Consider the following 11,831-nt stretch of genomic DNA (forward strand, 5'->3'; position numbering starts at 1 on the left):
TGTGAGCCTTTTGAGGTTGGAGGGGGAGACCTGGCCAACAGAGGTCAAGCATTATTTCATGCACGTGTTTGTGTACTTGTTTCACAGACACGTGTAAAGAATCTACTAAGTGCCAGAAATTGTGCCAGGCTGATCCATATTTTTTCTTCTAAACTCAGCTCAAACCCAATTCCCTTCATGAAGACCCAGTCCTTCCCTCAAAGAGCTCACAAACTTGTGGTGAACAAACAGGAACTTGTGATAAATATCATGGTAGCTGTATGAGCCCAAGACATGGCAATATTTAGCCATAAGGATTTTTGGATTATGTGATGTTTTATATTATTCCCATTTCTTTTCTCTATGGATGAGTAATTGAGATGTCAGTGGACTTCGGCTAATATTTATTGAGTGGGGGAAGCGCTATTAAGGATGCAAAGGTGGGTGACATGTAATGTGTGCTGTTGAGGGTTAGGAAAGTCAGACCGATTTGTAAGTAACACAAATGGACTTTGTTAAGGGCTTAGCAGTGTGCTCTAGGATTCCGAGAGAGACACAGAGAGAGAGACAGAGAGAGATCACAAGCATACACATGCACACCTGGCTTGGAGAATCAGAAAGGCGTCCTCGCAGGAGGCGCCATCCCAGTGACGTGTTCTTGTTCCGCTGGGATTGGCTTGCTCTGGTTCACACTTTTGTAGCTCCCAGGACTCGGCCTTTTTGGCATGTCTCCCAGTTGTAATTACACATTATTTCACTGTTGGAATAATGTCTGTGCCACTAGATTGTAAACCCCGGAAGGGTAGAGACTGTGTTCCTTTTGCTTACTGTGTTATCCACCAGGTTAGTGTCAGATTAGAAAATGTTCAGCAATATCCAATAAATGGATGAATGAGTGGGCAATGAGTAGGTAGGAACTGGAGTAGAGAAGGATCTTCTGGGTGGAGGGAACTATGTGAGTGATCGCCACATTGTGCCCAATGATAAAGAGGCATGTAGAAGGCAGAAGACACGATGCGAGCCTTTTGAGGTTGGAGGGAGAGAGCTGGCTAACAGAGGTTAAACATTATTTCATTGGGCACAGAGTATAAGTGGCCCCCTGTTAATCTCTGGAGACTTTATGCGTGTTAGAAATGGCAAACTACAGCAGATCCTTTTACTCAGTGACTAGAGGGCTTATTGAGAGAAGCTGTGGCCGGTGCACAGAGACTGTCTAACCTCTCCTTACTAAACTCAAGAAAGATTGGTCATCCCTGGTTTCGTTTAAGCTCTTCTTGAACTTAGTAGGTGCTCATTAAATATTTGAAAACGGAATGAGAGCATGGATGGATTTCCTGATGTTTTCTGTCCGACAACCTTTTGGAATAACAAGCTCTCATTGCCTACCCATGCCCCCTCCTGCTTCTCACTTAAGCCATGTCTTTATGCTGTGAGAAAAATGGTGCAATATGGGGGGAAAAAAAAAAAAACAGGGCATCTGGTTCACCAGATATGCATATGGCCACAACATATGGCAAACCCAGGGCATTTGACCATCGTGCTCATTAGGATGTGCCGGCAAACCGGATGCCGCATGGTCCCTGTGTCTGTGTCGTTTTTCTCTCAGCACGTCGACCTGGTGTTAATCATCAGGGCACACTTGCCTCTCCTGGGCAAACCACTTCCCCCACTCCTGCACCTCCGCTTCCTTCTGAAATTTCCCTCCAGGTGAGTGCTGACTCTGCAAGGGTTGGTGGCCTTCAAATCCGCAGGATGGTCTTACTCTACAGGTCCCACTGAAAACATCAGCAAACCACACTAACAACAAAAAGCTGCAATAGCAGCTTCTGGCTTCTCAGGTGGTGAGAAGAAAATGCAGAGTCTGTTGGCATTAGGCACTAAGGGAAATGTTTCTGTTTTTTGTTTTTGTTTTTTCCCTTTTTTTTTTCTTCTCAGAGAGTCTGGGATAATTAACTTTGCATAGAAGAAAGAAAACCCAGCCCACCCTAGATCTCCTGATTTTCACTCAGATTTTCCAACTTCAGGAAGAGGAGGGACAAGGGAGAGTGAGTGGAGCCCCATCCCCCACGCTGGCAAACCAAACAAAACAACCAGCAATTCAAAGGACTGAGATGGAGAGTGGGTCCATATTGAGAAGTGGAACTGCTCGTTCATTTTGTGTATTAGATTGTTTTCCCCTAACACGTCCCTGCTCCAGCTTTCCCAGGCCCAGCTGATGTCTCTGTTCCCCTCTCCCTGCAGACCTCCACCAACCACTTCTCTAAGGAAATTCCATTTTTCAGTTTTTGTTGGCAATTGTTATACCATTCATTTAGCACATTTGCATATTTCATTTTTGTCCAGGTTGCTCCTCTCCCGTTGCATTTCTAAAAATGAGAAATGAGATCAAAACTCACATTAACCTCGATGTCATCCCCTTTGCTTTTCGTTCATTGCTATTCTTTGTTTATCATCTTTCAGCAAATTTTCAATCCATATGACAATACTCCCATCGAAATCAATTAGAACCAGTTTCACAAAATAGACTTACTGATGCCCTCTGTCAATCTTCTCTTGAATTCCAGCTGTATACTGTTGATGCACATTCACTGATTGCTAGATATACATTATTCCTTTCATCTGCTGGTAACTATCAAAAAACAGTAACAAATTTGTCCGGAAGGATTTATTCACCACATAGTTCCCTTCTTTTCTTTCTAAGTATTGCTGATGATTTGATTGAACTCAAAAGAGTTACAGATTTTTCTCATTTAATACCCTCTCCATTATTTCAAGGCAGGAAAAGTGCAGATTTTTTTCTTTTAAATAGTTTTATAGACAAAGTGAAAGATTTTTCATTCTTGCTTCAAATTCATTGTGAAAACAGAAGGCAGTTTTCCCAGATGGAAATCTGTCATATCATTATGGAAATGTCAGATTTCCACCCAGGGCATATTGACAAAAAGCCATGGTTTTTGCCCAGGGGGTGGAATTTCACAAATTTTCCCAAGAAGAGCTGCACTCCCTGGTAGAAGACACAGGCAATTTCTTTCCCCATTTTAGATTTGCGAGACTGAGCTCTAAGAGATTGGTTTCAGGCAAATACCCAAAGAGGAGAAAAGAAGATTTTCGAATCTCCATTACTGGCCAGAGCAGCTTGGCTTGCCTTCGTGAGTCAGTCCTGGCTGTATTTACTTTGGTGTTAGAGTTACCCTGAGCTGTAACTCTATTGGTGCTGTCACATAAAATGGGTGTGTCACATTATAGAACGAAGGAGAGATTTCATTCTTTGACTTACTTGATTCTGCCATGTAACCGTCTCCCTTTTCGTTAATAGATATCCTCTTCTTAAAGTCTCTCAATTTTGGTAATTGTCTTTTTTTCCTCCTGGGAATGGAGCATTTTAAACCTCTGTTAGTGGAGTATTCATGCATGCATTAGAAATATTAGCAAATCATGTCCATGTTAATGAATGATAGGACATTCAGAGGAAAATAAAACAATCCCCAAACATTTCCATACATTTATAGTCATCAGACTCTCACGCTTTAAACAGATGAAAGAGATTTGTGAGTGGCATAAGTCACGGCAGAAATAGCCTTGGGACATGAGTTACTCTATTCTATTACGTAAAAGTCTTGCTGCCTTGTATAATAGCCCTGTAGATTAGCAAGTACAATGCAAAGGATCTAAATATTTTTCTTAAATAAAGATTTGCTGTTCTCAACAAAAAAGCTTCTCCAAAGATTATGCTAGTATAGGTACTCTGCGCCATTAATATAAATGACTCTGATGTATATTTTTTCCTAGCAGAAATACCTGCATTAAAAAAAAATACAGCAATAACTTCAAACTTCAAAGGTCTAAACTTCAAAAGGTTTCTTGCATTCTGCTTGATGGGACAGCATCTTACGCACACATGCTTTTTTCCCTGCTAAATGCCTTAATAATGAGCTTGGGTTCAGATTTTGTGAATCGGAGCCAAGTAACTCTATTTTATTATATTTGCTGGGAAATGAACTAGCTCAGGGTAATTAGGAAAGCAATTTTATTAGCTTCTATTTCATAAAGATTGTTTTTTAATCAGAGTCAGAACTTACTAGAAATGATTCTGTGCTCATTGCTCGGGTCTCAGGAAATGAAGTGGGGCACCATAGGTCCTAACCCACAGTAAAACCAATGTGATGAAGACAGAAGCTTTGCTCTTAATCTCTAACAATGCTGTAAAAATAAACCCAATCTGATGGCATTGTAAATAAAAGGGTCACGGCTAACGATTACCTGTGTCTAGTTTATTATAGACTAGAGCCTTGATAACTGAAGGAGTTAAAGCTTTCTTTTAATTGACCAGGGAGTCTTGGATTCAAGTTGTGAACAATCCTGGTGTGGGGGCTGGGGCTCCTGGGGCAGGTAGGAAGAAAAGTAAAAACACTGGATTAGGTGAATATGTCTTCAAGAGACAAATGGGAGAAGGAATTGGGACTGATAGTGTATTTAGATAATACAGTGTGGCTGCGAAAAAGACAAATGCTCTACTGAGGCACACAGCATACAAGGGGGGTGTTGCTTATAGGAAAATGGAGTTCCTGTAATCATGCCTCTCCCGGCAGCCACTTACGGAGCACGGCATACTGTTTGGGGCACCTCATTATAAAGAGAACATCAATACTGTAAATTAGAGAGAACTCAGAGAAGGGTGACAAAAAAGATAAAAGGATTAGAAGAGGTGACCTATAAAGAAAGGTTAAAGGAACATAACATTTAAATCTTTCAGGAAAAGGAGCTAGAGAGATGGAAGCCTATGCTAACTGTCTCCAAATATTTGAGCAATAATAATTTTAAGGAAAGAAGAGGATTGCTTGCAGTGGTTGAGAATAGTCTAATAAGAAGTAACGGCTTGAAACAAGGAAAGGGGAAAATGTCGGTTAGGAGACATTAGGAAAAATTTCTTCCCAGTAAGGGCAATTAGGCACCGAAGTGAACTGCCCGGGGAGGTGGCTGAGGCCCCATCACTGCAAGTGTCGCGGGAATTCCAGGGGAGCTCAAAGACTCTGGGAGCTCCAGAGACAGGAGAGAAAGCCCGCCTTTTCTGAAGACATTCCGGTACGGGAGAATGGGGCTAGAACAGCCAGGAGGCCGCAACCCTAATTTAAATCCTGTGTGTGGCGGGTGGGGGCGGAGGCGGTAGGTATCCTCCAGGAGCAAAGCCCATCCTGTCGGGGGTTAGGAGGGTGGGGAACCTTTCTGAAAGCTGTTCTTTTCTACTGTCGATCGTTAGTGTTGGTGTTCCTCATTTCCCTTTGCAGTCATCAAGGCATTTACATAAATCATTGTACAACACCTCCAGGAAGTCAGAGCTAGAGTGGGAAAGGGAGGAATGCCTCTGACAAGGAAGCCCATTTAAAAATGAATGGTGTGAGGTTGTGTGCATCAGTTTCTGTTGTGCAAGCAAAGGGAAATAGAGAAAATTGCCATGTTTTATCATGTCAGATGAGCTGGAATAGGTGACGCCGTGATCAGGTGTGCATGCATAATCACTCCCCCAAATAATCGCCATGTGGAATAATTTCCCCCCAAATCTTGCAGCTTCAACTTATTCTCTGCGAGTGACTCATAAATCTTGGCCTTGAACGTGAATCAAGATTCCAAGCTGCAGGCTCAGGGGTTTGTTGGATTTATTCAACTTTAGTCTTTATTTATAGACATAAAAGTGTATTATTGGTTGTAACATCCAAACAAAAGAAAACAGATTGTAAGCATCCATTAATGTTTTCCCAAAAGGGAAATCGCACGTTTCTCTCGGGTCTTTCATTCTCTCTCTTGTAATATTAAGGTGATGTCATAAACTCGTAATTAGGGGCACCTGGGTGGCTCAGTTGGTTAAGCGACTGCCTTCGGCTCAGGTCATGATCCTGGAGTCTCGGGATCGAGTCCCGCATCGGGCTCCCTGCTCAGCAGGGAGTCTGCTTCTCCCTCTGACCCTCCCCCCTCTCATGCTCTCTCTCTCTATCTCATTCTCTCTCTCAAATAAATAAATAAAAAATAAAAAATAAAAAAAAACTCGTAATTACTTTGTGATGTTCTCGTGCACTTTATATCTGTTGGTTCAGAGACGCAAATTCCCTTTCTGATCAGAATGCAGCAAACAATATGAGCAGGTGGAAGGTAAGTCTTCAGTGGCCTGCGATTTAGAAACCTCTGAAGTTTTGAATGCATACTATTTAAACTGTTCTCTGGGAGGGGAAAGATGCTTTTGAAAAATCTTGGGTCTTGCATTATATACATGAGATGAGGTGTTAATTTACTGGAACAATTACTCTTTCTACCAGAAAAGAAAATGATTTTGGCTAACGAAAGTGGAGGCTATGTGAAAAATATTATTGTATTTATCAGGTGGGAATTTTTCATCCATTTGTCATCTCCAGGAAAGCAAAAATACTTTAAAAGAAGGGGTGTATTTGTATGCATATTATTAGCTAAGTTTGGCTTTCAAGGATCTGTGACATTGGGAAAAACAGAAAAGGGGAAACATAGATCTGTGAGAGAGAAATCGATCACAAGATGGTGACTTTCTCTTTTCTTGACCAAATCTTTGTTCTTTTACTCTCAGCTCATCTCCTCAATTCTGTAAGAAAGAGGCCATAAAGTATCCATTTCCAAGTCCTCTTTAAGCCTTGCTCAGATTTCTTATTGCTCATTGCTAACCATTTTAATTTCTGACCTCTTCTGCTCCACTAGTTATAGACCCATTCACTGACCCTCTAGGATTTCCAACTCGGTGATTTATGTCCTTGCCACATTCATGTGAAGCGCCAGCATCAACCTCACAGAGAGGGGAAGAGAGACAGAGAGAGGGAGGGAGGGAGAGAGAGGAAGGGGAGGGAGAGAAAGAGAGATACTTTCTTACCATTCTCCTGCTTGGTGTCAGAACAACTTTGCTTTCTGTTTTCTCTTTTCTTAGAATCTTAATAATCTTGGTGCTGGCAATTTTAGATGTCCCCAGCAATGTCCTTCCCATCCCTAAAAAAAGAAAAGGACTCCTCTTTGGGTTTTAATTGCTGGACCTATTACAGACTGAGAGGCAATGTTGTCTTGAGTGGTAGAGTTTGGGGCAGGATGGAATGGGAAGTGATCCTACAGTCTGTAATCTGATCAATAAAACTGCCGACTTCTGGGAGAGTCAGAGAAGGGAGGGGAAGCCTGCTTCTGCCTTGGCCTTTGTACCATTGCTCTCCTATGGGGAAGCAGAGCCTTTTCCCCTTTCCTGTCAAGCTTTTGAGAGTTGTGGAGCCATCTGTTAGAAGGAGCTGAGCCACTCTTACCACTTACGTAGTATATGCTTGCTCCGGTCTTATAAATTGACAAGTAGACCAGCAAATGTGGGTGCCACGTGCCCTCCTCAGCTGAGTCATTTGCTTTCAAGGTTGAGTTAAAGGTAATTTGGCTTGAGATCTCTGTTTTGCCAGTTTTGTATATTCCTTTCTGTATCTTTTTCTCACCTCTGTGTTTAATTTTCAGCCCTTTCCCCCCTTCTTTGCATTCTTTGCAAATTGTAGGTCTCCAGCAAACACCACTTCTCATGTGAGCCCTGCTGGAGGATCAAACTTTCTCTCTCTCCCACCAAGGCATGTGTTGTGTGGTAACACTGTTCAGAATTGCATACGAAGGCAGACTAGCAAGCCTCTTTGTCAGGATATGGACGTGCCCCCGCGTCGATCCTGTTTAGTTATTAGAATCTGAAAACTTAATCATACGCTCTAAGAAAAGGCTTTGATAAAGAATTTTACTCCTGCATGTTCATTTAAGATTTAGACTTGACGTATTAACGCCAAATTTAAAATTGTGTCCTCTTCATTGCAATCCTCTGTAGTTACAAGGTTCTAATAAATATTATGTCCTCCCATCATGCAATTAAAATTTTCCACCTCATTTCACAATGCAAAACATTCACATGTTGTCAATCATTTTGAAACATGATTTTTTGACATCATATAATTTCACTTCATTTTTTCAGACAGACATCACACTAGGAAATTATTTAAGAAAGAATCCTATTATATCTTTATTTTTCCACCAAATTTCACCTTCAAATGCAGTCATTTGTGTATATTTCAGTAATTTCTACAGTAAACTTGCAAGGAGAGGGAATGGCAACTCTTCAGTCAGACGTTTGCATATGGGTTTTGCCACTCTTGCAAGGCTGAGGCTTAGTTGTGGGCACCTGGTTAGAAAACACGGTTTTAGCCACGGGAAGTGTACAAGTCTTGGTGTACAAAGTGAAAAGGTTGCTGCTTGAAACAGCTACCACCTGGGAAGCTGGGAGAAAAACATGCGTGTGCTTTTGAACTTTCCTCTGTTTAATAGCTAGCAGACACTAATGATTTGCCAAACATCCTGATTTAAAATGGTGGTAGTCAAAAGCAAGGCTGCCTGCTGGTTGTCAGGTAGCCCACCTGTTCTCCAAACCAAAGTTCCCCTGACCTGTGCCCGCCACAAAGCTGTTCTCCTTTAAACTGCTGCTAGATGCGCATGTACACCTCGTTGGTTTCTCTTGCTAGCATTCTGGTCTGCCGTCAGAGAGAAGCTTCTTACCAGAAGCTCCACGTTGCCTTTTTCAATGAAGGAAGATCCTTGGGGAGTGATCTCATGCACAGTCTTTGGGAAGGTTGGGGTGGGAGGTGGGGTAGGGAGAATGAGGGCTCATCTTGTCTGAGCAGCAAGGGAGAGTTAATGGTGACATGTTGACCAAGACAGTGCTCAGTTCAGAATAGGACAAGTATTGCTGCCTAGTTTTTTTTTTTTTTCAAGAGGGGGGTGGGCTTTTCTAGAAAGATCAACCATACCATTCGGGACGTGGTGTAGTTTCTATGAGAGGAAAAGTAGGAAACAGCCAGTGGTTGAGGTTGGGGAAGATATGACCTGGGGAAAGCAGTGTTGAAATGGTGTCTGTAGTCTCTAGTAGGGTGAGCAGGGGTGGTTTTTGATTAAAACAGAGGGCCCTGGGGGAATGGGAGAACACTATTTTAGTGTGCCCTGAAGTAAGAAAGTGAGTAGAAGAGTTTATGAAGTATCAGTTTGGTTATCATTTATTAGCACAAGTAAGTTAATTTAATTAGCACTCTTAGGATAGTCAAAACCGTGTGGCCTTTGCAATGGGCCAGGTTACTGTTTCCAGCCAGCCATGTAACGGCAAGAACATGGAAGCTGCTAGGCCTAGGCTCTTTCTTCATGTTTTACTCCTATTTGTTTAAGATACTCTAGGTCTATTTAGATACTATAATGTAGACATCAATGAATATATCAGAGTGAAACATTCTATAGCACAGGAGGGAATTCTTTTAAGATAGTTCCATCTAGTACTGAGTATTATATTGAAGTGATTGCAGTTAGGATTTTATTAATGGTTAATCTGTGAAAGCACTTGATATGGAGTAAGATTTTATGGCACATTTTTGAATGCCTACTGTGTACTGTGTCTTACAAACATTATGTCATACCAACCCAACAAAACTGGTATTATTATCTCTCTCTTACTGGTGTGAAATCTAAGACTCACACTAAGTCATATGGCTAATAGTGTGGCAGAGCTCAAAATCAAATCTCCTATACCCTAAATGTTTGTTCAATGAATGTTGACAATTAAATCCATACCATATTCACTTATGGACATTCACCCATGCTTATTCATTAATTATACACACACGTCAGAATACCCATCTGTTTTTGTTGTTGTTGTTGTTTTGATGGATGATTAGTAGATTAGAAGGAGATCCTTTATGATAGGCGAGAGCATGCTTCCCCCATCTTTATTTTAAGTAAAGGCCTTTGTAGTATTCTTTAAGTCCCAATCCAGAGAGTTTGTCTCCAGGGAGCAGGGGATGCTTAACTTTGTTCTCTCAAGCCAATTGTGCTACAGATGAAGATAGTTGTTAGCATTTGTTATCCTTGGTGATTTTTATCTCCCTCTCTGGGTTGACATAGTGCTTATCACTATGCTACCAAAGTGCATTGACGTGTTTGCTAACTTCTCATGAAACAATACTGGGAGAGTAGCCCCTTCCTCTCAGCTGTTCAATGCCTAGCTCATAGATAACCATTTAATTTTCTCAATATTGCAAGTCCTTCAATATCTGAACTCCTGTGTTGTTTACCCTTGTCCAGCTTTCATGCGATGAAATTCTTACCTGATGCTGAGCAGTCCTTTAAACCACAAGATACCTTGAAGAGTTTGTGCCATAGCATGTCTACTACTTACTACTTGTTTTAGGAATTATTTGGTACAAGGAAGAGAATGTACATGAATAAGCTAAAAAAAAAAACAAAAAAAACTAGGTGTTTTTAAAAGTCTTCATGGGTCATCTCCTGAAACCCAGGTGTACAAGTAGGGCAGTGGTGGTCTTAGCCTGCAAATTGACATGACTGTGCACTTCCTGTTTCCCTATTTCACATTCCTGGGAGAAAGAACCTGCTGCAGCCCAGGTCACCTGTCCACTCCTGGTCTGAGCAGTTGAGTGAGCGAGGGTGGCTGGACAGATGGGACCCCGCATGCTGGGCTACTTCTCAGGATGCTGGGAAGGTCTCCGAAGGAATGAATTAGGGGTAGAGAGGTTTGTCTTTTTAGAGTCATCTACACTTGATCCTTGAACAGCATGGGTTTGAATGGTGCAGGTCCACTTGTACATGGATTTTCTTGCAGTACGGTTTATTAAATGTATTTTTTCATATGACTTTCTTAATACTTTCTTTTTTCTAGTTTACTTTATTATAAGAGTACAGTATATAACATACAAAATGTGTGTTAATCAACTGTTTATGTTATTAGCAGGGCTCCCAGTCAACAGTAGGCTATTATTAGTAGTTACATTTTGATGAGTCAAAAGTTATACCAGCAGTTTGGACTGTGTAAGGGGTTGATGCCTCTGACCCCCATGTTGTTCAAGGGCCAACCATATAGTAAGGATTGTGGGGGGGAAAAGTGGACTTAACTATGTACATTGACAGATTTTTAAGTCAATATACCCAAGAGAGAAAAACTGAATGCTCATGCAGAAAACCCTGCTTTGGACATTTGTAGATAGCAGTACTTCTGCAGGGCACCAGGGAAACCGAAGTACCTGAATTTAGATCTAAAGTGAAGAATCTCCATTCTTTCTGTACTGAAATCATGGAGTGTTTCTTGGAAGGTTTCATTTCTGTTTCCACATGCAAGTCCATTTGTTGGAATCCAGGGAAGAGAGAAATTTAAATTCAGCCAAATATCCTTTCCCCTTCGATGCTCCCCCTCCCCCCAACCCTAGAATACACTGGAGAATCACCTTTCTCCTTTCTACTCCTATGTGATTTTCATATAGCACATTTAGCACAGCTACTACTGTAGTATTTTTGGCTTTTTGCACATGGCCCCAAGAGTCTTGAAGTCTCCTGAAAAGTTTAGCTAGCTATTCAGATATTTCTGTCAGGCTGATTGTAGGTTATAATAGGGGTTTCTAATAATCCTGAGTAGATTTCTATGATTTGCTGAGGAAAGGTTAAATTATAGTCAATCTCAGGGAAGTTTCGATTGGAGGGCAGCTTCTCTCGGTGCCTGGGAGCTCCCTCCTCCTCTCGGTAGCATCATCATGGTCTTAGATAACTTCACTCAGTTCACTTGCTGTTTCGCCAGACTTCCGTGGTACCCAGGCAGCCACTTGATCCTCAGTGAGATAAAAGCCATCTGTATTTGGACAGGCTGAGACATCAAGTTTTTTCCTGTCATTTTAAGGTTCCAAGCAGAATTGTTATGCCATTACAGAGCAACCAATATGGCCTACCAGGTAAGAAGTATGATCCCACTTCTGATATCCTTTTTGCATACTTCCTTTTCCAAAAGTACT

The sequence above is a fragment of the Neomonachus schauinslandi genome, chromosome 10, assembly GCF_002201575.2.
Source record: "Neomonachus schauinslandi chromosome 10, ASM220157v2, whole genome shotgun sequence".
Taxonomy (NCBI): Eukaryota; Metazoa; Chordata; class Mammalia; order Carnivora; family Phocidae; genus Neomonachus; species Neomonachus schauinslandi.